The sequence below is a fragment of the Leopardus geoffroyi genome, chromosome D3, assembly GCF_018350155.1.
Source record: "Leopardus geoffroyi isolate Oge1 chromosome D3, O.geoffroyi_Oge1_pat1.0, whole genome shotgun sequence".
In the NCBI taxonomy this organism is placed as follows: Eukaryota; Metazoa; Chordata; class Mammalia; order Carnivora; family Felidae; genus Leopardus; species Leopardus geoffroyi.
In genome coordinates this window covers 18,664,846-18,673,838 of record NC_059339.1, presented here as the reverse complement: position 1 = coordinate 18,673,838, position 8,993 = coordinate 18,664,846, and the positions used below count along the sequence as shown (strand labels likewise).

At 55.7% G+C, this 8,993-nt stretch overlaps 1 long non-coding RNA gene across 1 annotated transcript; it reads right to left on the bottom strand.

Moving 5' to 3' along the window:
• Positions 1-2,513: 2,513 nt before the first annotated feature.
• LOC123588586 lies at positions 2,514-8,530 on the bottom strand. Its single transcript, XR_006707920.1, has 3 exons — positions 8,228-8,530; positions 4,503-5,589; positions 2,514-3,740 (listed from the first exon to the last, which is right to left on the bottom strand). It is a non-coding gene; the product is annotated as an uncharacterized LOC123588586 (long non-coding RNA).
• Between the last annotated feature and the right edge of the window lie 463 nt (positions 8,531-8,993).

Below are 8,993 nucleotides of genomic sequence, written 5' to 3'. Positions count from 1 at the left end.
TTCAGGGAAGACTTCAAGTAGGAAGCCGTCAAGCCCACGGTGGCAGATACAAGTTCTCCAAAACCCTAATTTTTGCTTGAAAGTCTAATTTTATCCTGAGCAACAAATCGGTTGACAGGCAACTTTATTCGTGTTTGAGAAAATATCTGCCACATACCGTTTGTCCATTGGTCATCACTCCGCGTGAAAATGGCGCTCCGTGAAGAAAGAGGCCGGTGCCGCTCGAGACTCCGACAGTCACACAGTGTTTTTCTGGAGCAACACATGGTAGGGCGGAGGGCTTCCTGGCCATCCTTCCTTTTCTGTCACGAGGCATATTTAAAGGATGCGAATTCAGGGGGCTCCTGGGTGGCTCAGTCGGTTGAGCGTCCGACTTCAGCTCGGGTCATGATCTTGCAGTTTTTGAGTTCGAGCCCCCGCACTGGGCTCCCTGCTGTCAGCGCAGAGCCAGCTTTGGCTTCGGGTCCTCTGTCCCCCTTTCTCTTTCTGCCCTTCCCCCGCTTGCGCTTTCTCAAAAAGAAACATTTAAAAAAATGAGTAAATAAAAGATGTGCACTTGAAGGTTGAGATTTTTGTAAAAAAAAAAAAAAAACAATAAATTTTACTTTTCATTAGGAGCATGCTTAACTGAAAGAGGCTTTTTAACTTTTAACCGAGAGAGTATTTGGGGTAAAGGAAGCAATGATCTCCATTATGGTTTTATGGTTTGGTGCCCGTGGCCATGACATTGAGGCCAGCAGTGTATCCACCTGTTACTTTTATGGCATCAGTGCAAACACTAACACAGTGAAAGAGGCTCATAATGTCTTAGTATGATTATGAATGTGGTTTTGGTCTCAGGGGTAGCCTGAGAGGGTCTTGGGGACCCCCCAGAGGTCTGTGGAGCACTTTGAGAATCACTGATTCAGGATGATCAACCCCAGGGCTGCCAAGCGTTCTGGAAGATGCGGCTGAAAAGACCTCCGTGAAATGCCCTACCTCATCAGGTACCAGCATCCTTCGCCCATCCTCTGGGGCCTCCTCCCCATTCTGGGGGCAGGTGTCCCCGGTGCCATGCCCAGCTCCTCCCTCAACCCCAATTCCAAGACTGCTAATGAAAACCTGTTGGCTCCTTCAAAACCCTCTTCAAAGTCAAGGTCTTCCTGATGCCTTCCTGAATACAAGCCCTCGGAGATCATATGTCCCTCCTCTGACTCAGTATCTCCCTCCCAGCCTCACCTTGTTCCCTGCATGCTGCCTCAGACAGACATGGTCAGCCCCTGAAAGACCCAGGTGATGCTTGGGGTGCCTGGGTGGCTCAGTCAGGTAAGGGTCCAACTATGGCTCAGGTCATGATCTCATGATTTGTGGGTCCGAGTCCCCGCGTCGGGCTCTGTGCTGACAGCTCAGAGCCTGGAGCCTGCTTCGGATTCTATGTCTCCCTCTCTCTCTCAAAAATAAATAAACATTAAAAGACCCAGGTCGATCCAAAGGAATGATCTGGAAAGTGGGGCTCGGCCAATGGCTGGGGCTGATTAGTGACACTGGCTAACAGTGGTCAGCAGGCCAGAGGGCTCTGGGAGATCCTGCTATGAATCCCAGAACATTAGGCACACCCCCAGGAGCTGAGCACCAGGCACCAGCACCCTCGGGGCGGGGGGGATGGGCCAGGCCTGGACAAGAGGAAAGAGTTATACGTTCTTCAAGGACCGACCTGGACAAAACTGTGACCTTAATGAATATTACATTTATGGTCCTTCTTGCTGGGTGACCTTTGACAAATCACTTAATCTCCCTGGATTAAGTTTCCTCATCTATCAAATGAAAAGTTTGGGCCAGTTCCTAAAGACTCCTTACAGCTCCCAAATTTTCCAGGCCAATGATATTCATGGGCTAACAGCCCATGATGTTGATATTTCAACTTTGAAGGAGAGGGGCATTCACGATTTTTGGGCCACTGACATTCGAACGTAGCATGATGTTGACATTCAAATGTTGTGTAACATCACCCAGTGCGACTGCCATCAGTTTCTAATGCTAACGTATGAAAAGGCCCATTATGCTGACATCGAACACTCTATAACATCGGGGTCGAGTGCGAGCTTTGTACCGGTCATGCCAAAGCCCTGGGGTCCATAAACTGTCCCTTCGTGGAACTTTCCTCTCCAGGAGCCTGGATCCCCATGGCAGCCCCAGAGAGGGGCTTGGGGAGACTTCATCTGTCCCCATCCCCCAGAGTCTGTCCACTCTCTTACCCGAAGGACTGATGTTGCCTCAGCATAAGGCAAATGCAACTTGAACACAATCCCTGGGACTACTCTTCTAACTGGGTTCTGCTTCCTCCCCAAATCCGTTGCCGTAGCCCCAGTTCTCTCTTTTTTTTTTTTTTTAACGTTTATTCATTTTTGAGAGACAGAGTGTGAGCAGGGGAGGAGGGGCAGAGAGAGAGGGAGACACAGAATCCCAAGCAGGCTCCGGGCTCCAAGCTGTCGGCACAGAGCCCGACGTAGGGCTTGAACCCACGGACCCTGAGATCATGACCTGAGCTGAAGTCGGATGCGTAATCGACTGAGCCACCCAGGCACCTCACTGGAGCTCTAGTTCTGCACGATTTCCCTGCTTACCACTTTCCACCTAGGGCTTTGCCGGCTAGAACCTACTGGTGGAAGGGAGTGGGCATGAGGGAGAAATCAAGGCTCCCGGGGGGGGGGGGGGACCCACAAGGGGCCTGGGAGGAATGTCCTGGGACTGCGGCCCAGCCCCTTTCTCCGCCCCCTTGTCCTGAGCGGTGGAGGCCAGGGCTCCGGGCCCGGGGACTTTGTCACCACGGTGAGACCAGCCCCACCTGCTCAGACCTCTGAGAGACAAAGCCCCCCATTGGCTTTGCCTCCCCTGCCTTTCCGAAAGAAAGAAAGAAAGAAAGAAAGAAAGAAAGAAAGAAAGAAAAGAAAAGAAATTCCTGCAAGTTGAACAATCCTTGTGTTGGATTTGGGAGATGTTATTCCGAGTGACAGACAAGGGCAATTATCTGCAATCCGCCAGCAGTTTTAGCCTAATTTCATTACTGCTGTGCAATTCTCCCTGAGCTGCTAGTCTATCAATGTCTCGCAGAACGGATTAGCGGGCACTTTCTTCATCTTCAAATGAATTTTAGCTGTCATGCCCTTGATGAATACAGCGGGGACAGGCGGCTGACCCGGACTGGGGAGCGGCCAGGGGGCGGCAGGCAGGCGGCCTCCGGGCCTGGAAGGAGGTGAGGCAGTGGGGGACAGACCAGGGAGGGGAGGCACAGGGAGGGGAAGGCACCTGAATGAGGCATCCAGCCCGCCGGGGACCTTCCGTGCCCAGGATTTAGGGCTGCCCGGGCCCATCTCCCGGGGCTTTGCACACTGTGCCTGCCATCCGGGGACAGCCTCCCAGCTCCCGGGCTGAGAATACATGAGGGGGCTCTTTCCTCGATGCACACGGCTGACCCCCCCATCCTGCAGCCCTCTGGGTCACCCTGACACAGCACCCAGGCTCCAGAAACTTCAGCTTGAAGTCAGCCTCCCTGAGACACCGTGGACCTCACAAGAGCAGAGTCCAGCATGGTCTTGTCACTACTGTGTCCCCAGAGCCGAGCTCATAGGAGATGCTCTGTCAGTTTTCATTGCAGGACAAATGATTCTCAGTTTCTCCGCAGCTTGGGTCGGGGCCTGGCGTGGGCCTGGCACATGGCAGGAGCCCAGGCGCTATTAGACGAACGCGTGACGCCACGGAGGCTGATTGGAAAGAGGGCGGAGAGAGGGAGGAAGGCAATGGGGGTCCAGAGCTCCTCCTATACGTCGAGCATCTCGCTTTGTGCTTTGACTTGGCTGACGTGGCCTCTCCAACGTCACAGAGGTGTCAGCTGGGAACTGGTGAACCCAGGCCTGTCCGGCCATCCTCTCCAACTCCCAGGGAGCACTGTTTTGGGAGCACTAGATGTGGCGTGATTTTCTTATGGACAGGGGGAGGCCCCATGGAGAGAGGGGAGGAGCCCTGGGGACAGGGCACGTGGGACCCTGTGTTAGCCACATGGGGTGAAGACCATGCCGGCTTAGGACTCCCTCATCTCTACTCCCACCCAGAAGCCTTCTCCACCTCCCCTCCAAAAGCTTTCCAAATTCCCGGGACGGGGGCTGTGGTGGACTCTCCCCTTTTCCACCCGTCCCCGCGTTCTTCCCCGTGCCCTGGATAGCTGACCTCCACAGGCTTCCCCCGCCCCCGTCCCCGCCTCTGGCTTCCAGGAGGGATCATCCCCTGCGAGGCTGGGAGGGGCGGAAAAAGGGAGGTTGGGGACGCTCCTGCCCTGACTCATCGGCAGAGGCTGTGTCCCTTGGAGCCCACGGCTCCCTCCCGGTGGCACTTCCTCTGTGGTTCCCCAACTACCGGGCTATTGTAGCTCCATTTCTGTCCCTTCAGATCAAAGGGTCCCTGCTGTTCCCCGGCCCTGAGGGTCTGCACCTTTCTCCTCAGAACTCCCCTTCCGGAGCTCTCCTCACCTGTGCCCTCCGAGCGGCTCGCTGGGTCCTGCCGGGATGCTCACGGATGCAGGACGAGTGGAGATCTGGTCCATGGTGACAGCGGCCTCCGTTAGCCCCGCACCTGCTCCGGGCCGGGCACAGGGCTGGGCTGCGGGTGTCCACGGGCCCACTGAAGAAACTCTCAACCGCTGGGTCTCAGAGGAGGGCACCGAGGCCCAGAGAGGCCAGGAGACTGTGGGGGGGCACCCAGCAGGGAGTGGGGGGTGGGTCCACCTGAGCCCAATCCTGCCCTTCTGACCACACTCAGTTCTGCCCCAACCAGAACAGGTGGACCTTCTGTGGTTCTTCACGAAGACCAGATGTCCTCGTTCACCCTGGAAAAGGCAGCCACGGCGGATCCTTTACGCTCCCTCAGCCCCCAGCAGGCTGCCACATCAGCAAAGGGAAGTGGAGCCCGAGAGAAGAGGGGTTCCCTCCACAGCGGCCGTCCCACCGGCCCCCTACACCCCCTGGGGAGCCTGCTCTCCTCTCCCCAGGGCTGCAAGATGAGGCTCAGATCTGTCAAAGCCGGGCTTCCCTCCCCAGTTTCAAGTTCTGGTCCTTTCTCCAGGCACCTGGGAGACTCTCCCAAGTTTATCGATCGCCAGGGCAGCCTTGAGTCAATATGGCGCACTTTGCTAATTAATCTTTTCCAGATAATTGTGGAAAATTATTGGTTTGCGTGAAGCTGGGATAAGGGGCAGCCTCCGTCCCCGCCGCGGCCCAGAGTGGCTTCCGGCAGAGCTCAGGGTACCAGCCCAGACCCTCTGCCCTGCCTCCCGCGCCTTACTTGCCTTTCTCTACCTTGAATCGGGGGCAATGGGCCCTGCTCCCCCCACCCCCTGCCCAGCCCCCTTCCAGAATCTTCAGCCCAAGACCCCCGGGCCAGCTCTCCCAGAGCTGCTCTGGGATGCAGGGGAAAACACTAGGAGCAGGGCTGGTCCCAGGTGCAAATCCCAGCTCCGGCAGTTACTAGCTGTGCCGCCTTTGGTGGGTTATTGAACTTCTCTGAGTCTCAGCTGAAGAACAAAACAGAGTTTGTCGCCTCCGCATCACCGGGCTGCTTCTAAAGACAAAACAAAAGAAGGCAAATTTACCAGGACTTCCGCAACTAATGATACCAACGCCCCCAGCGGCAGCCAGCACTGGGCAGGGGCTTTGCCACATTCCAGGTACCGCTCAGAATGTCTGAGGGGGGGGCGATCATTAGCCCCATTTTACAGAAAGGGAACCTGAGGCCCTAACGTTGCACAGACAGTAAGAGGCCGAGACTGAAATCCTGCTCGGTAGCCGGGATGCCGATCTTCACCTCCCACGGTGTCACCGAGCTTGGCAGAGTGCCTGGCGTACAGCCGTGTCGCCGGGAACTAGTCCCCCACATGCCCCTCTCCAAGGCCAGGGAACGCTAGCTCTGGGTGGCAAGTCCCCCACCCCGACCCTGTCGTCAGGCTGCGGTGGACGCAGGGCCCTCCCCGACGCCCCATGGTCATTAATCCAAACTGGACACTCCTGGGTAAAGTTCCCCGTCCCTTTAGGGCGTCTCCCTTTCTCCCAAATGTCATTTAACACACCACCTCACGGGGCTGGAGATACCTGTTCCTAATAAACCTCTAAGACTTTAATGAACTAAATAGCAAATTACTTTTTTATTCAAGAATGAAATTTTATCATATTCATAATTCATATTTTATTTCAGACATCTGCTGCTGATTACATTACATTTAACTAAAATTAGATGATGCTCAGAATGCAATTAAGGATCTGCCAAATTCTTCGGCCCACCAATGCCGGCGGAGCTCAGCGGGGGCCGCTAGGAACCTAATATGTAATTAGGAGCTATTTTCTAGCTGTTTTTAAAGTCTGAAAATTAGCCGCCTTTATTAATCACACAGACAAATATAAAGTGGAACCAACGCTCGCTGAAATTTCTAAAAGGGATTTTTTGTTTAATTATACACCACGGAGCGCTGTGACTCGTTCTGCATGTTGATTTGTTGTGCACTGACATTTTGACAACTGGTTCTCAATTTGTCTGTCGTAGTTAGGCAACAACAAAGCCGACGGTAATACTTTAACTTTCAAAACCTTCAGTGTGCCGGGGAGAGGCAGAATGGCATTTCTCGCCGCGGGCCCCGCCGCACGGGCTCTCGAAGCCACGGGAGCCGCGACACGGGAAGGAGGGCAGGCCAGGGCCAGAAGGGGCTCAGCGGAGGAGGTGGGCCCGGCCGGGAGGTGGCAACAGCACAGGGCCAGGAGTCTGGAGGTGGAGAAGCCAGCCCAACTCTGCAGCTCGGCTCCTCCGGGGAAGGTCTTCTCTCTCCCTGGGCCTCACTCTCCTCCTGGGCACCCAGAGGGGTTTGGCGTCTGAGATCTTTTTTTTTTTTTTAATTTTTTTTTTTTAAATCTTTGTTTATTTTTGAGAGAGAGACAGAGTGCGGGGGGTGGGGGGGGCGAGGAACAGAGAGAGAGGAAGACAGAGAATCTGAAACAGGCTCCAGGCTCCAAGCTATCAGCACAGAGCCCAACGCGGGGCTCAAACTCGCGAACCGCGAGATCATGACCTGAGCCAAAGTCAGACGCTTAACGGACTGAGCCACCCAGGCGCCCCCATTGTGCTAATTTCTGTGCAGCGTCACTGAGGTCTTGCCCCCCTCTGGGAGGGGCACTTCTATTACCTCACTGGACAGAGGAGGAAGCTGCGCCTCGGTGAGACTCGTCCCAGGCACAGTGGGCGCAGCAGAACTCAAACTCAGATCCAGTTGACTGGAGAATCCGTTGTTTTAACTTCACTGCTGTATTCACCTGCCTGGCTGGGCAGCCCCAGGCAGGGGCGGCTCTCTGGGCCTCGTTTCCCATCTGCGCAGCTTGGATGCGACGAAGCAGCTTTGCAAGGCCTGGGGTTGCCACCCTAGCCAGCTGCCCTTGCCTGCTTGGTAACCGACCGTCCCACCTGCAGCACTGCTGGGGGCCGGGGAGGGGGGACGCAGAGGGGGTCATGGCACGGAGTGGGGTGGAACTCACCGTGGCTATTTCCAGGGGCCCCCCAATCTCTCACTTCCCTCCTGCCCCCTGGACGGGGTACCCAGCAGTTTTTGGCGGGAGTCGAGGCACGGTGGAGCCCACCGTGGGGGTCTTCTGCACGCGCTGCCCCCAGGCCGGGGAACCAGCCCCCACCACCTGCCAAAACCCGTTTTCAGGAGCCAGCCCTTCATCCCCCTCCTGCCCCCAGAATCACCTGATAAAAATGCCAACGGAGAAAAGGAGGTTTTTTTGGGTGACAATGAAACTGTCAATAAAATCTCAAACGCGGGGATAGGCAATGACTATTTCACTTACTCTGACAGTTGAGATTTTGCTGGGGAAGGAAAGTGACAGGCATCTGCTGACATCAACACCACTTCTTTCAGAGAACAACCCACGGGAAAGGCGGCCCTGGAGACCTGTGTGGCCCAGATGCCGGCTGGGCTGGGGCTGCTGCGTTGTCAGAGGAGTGGGGGTCAGCGCGGAGGAGAGGCTGGACGCCTCGACTCCATCGGCTCATTGCTCGTCCCGTGACCTCCCGCTCTGAGCGCTGACACGCACCAGGCTCTGGGCGAGGGCTGGGAGCTGAAGACGTGAACCGGGAAAATGCCTGCCCTTCAGAGTGTTAGGCGTTCCGTTGTGTCCCTCACCAAAAGACGCGGCGAAGCCCTGACCCCTGGTACCTGTGAATGTGACCTTATTTGGTCACAGCAGATGTCATCGAGGTAAGATCAGGTCATCAGCGTGGGCCCTGATCCCGTGTGACTGGTGTCCTTATGAGAAGGGGAAAAGTCACGTGAGACGGAGACACGGGGAGAAGCCGCTGTGTGGCCACAGACGCAGAGAGTGGAGGGATGTAGCTGTGAGCCGGGGGATGCCCAGGATTGCCGGCCACTTCCAGAGCCGGAAGAGGCAAGGAAGGATTCCACTCAGAGTCGTGGAAGGAGCGTGGCCCTGCTGACACCCTGCTTTCAGACTTCCAGCCTCCGGAACCGTGCGAGAAAGTATTTGTGTTGTTTCCAGCCTCCCAGTTTGTGGCACTTTGTTATGGCAGCCCTAGGGCACTAATAGAAAAGGCATAAAAGACACCCAGGCCAACTAGGGAGTCAGCAGAGGCAGGAGACTGGTAAAAAAAAGGAGTGTATCTGCTCCCTGAACAGAGGAGACAAATTGGACCCCCAAATCAGAAGGTCCCTCCAGGCACCCTGGTTATCTTCCCATCGGTCACCACCTCTCCATCCGTCCCTAATGCCACTGCTACCTTCTAGATGCTGCCGTCCCTCGCTTCCCACTGCCCTTCTCCATGCGTTCATGATGCCACAGCTGGGGGACTTTCCAAAGCACAGCTGTGACCTGCCCTCGGGTGCCTACTTCCCACCCTGGCTCCCCAGGGCTCTCAGGATAACCTTGCCTCATGTTGGCTCCGGGCACCATCTGAACACCAAACCA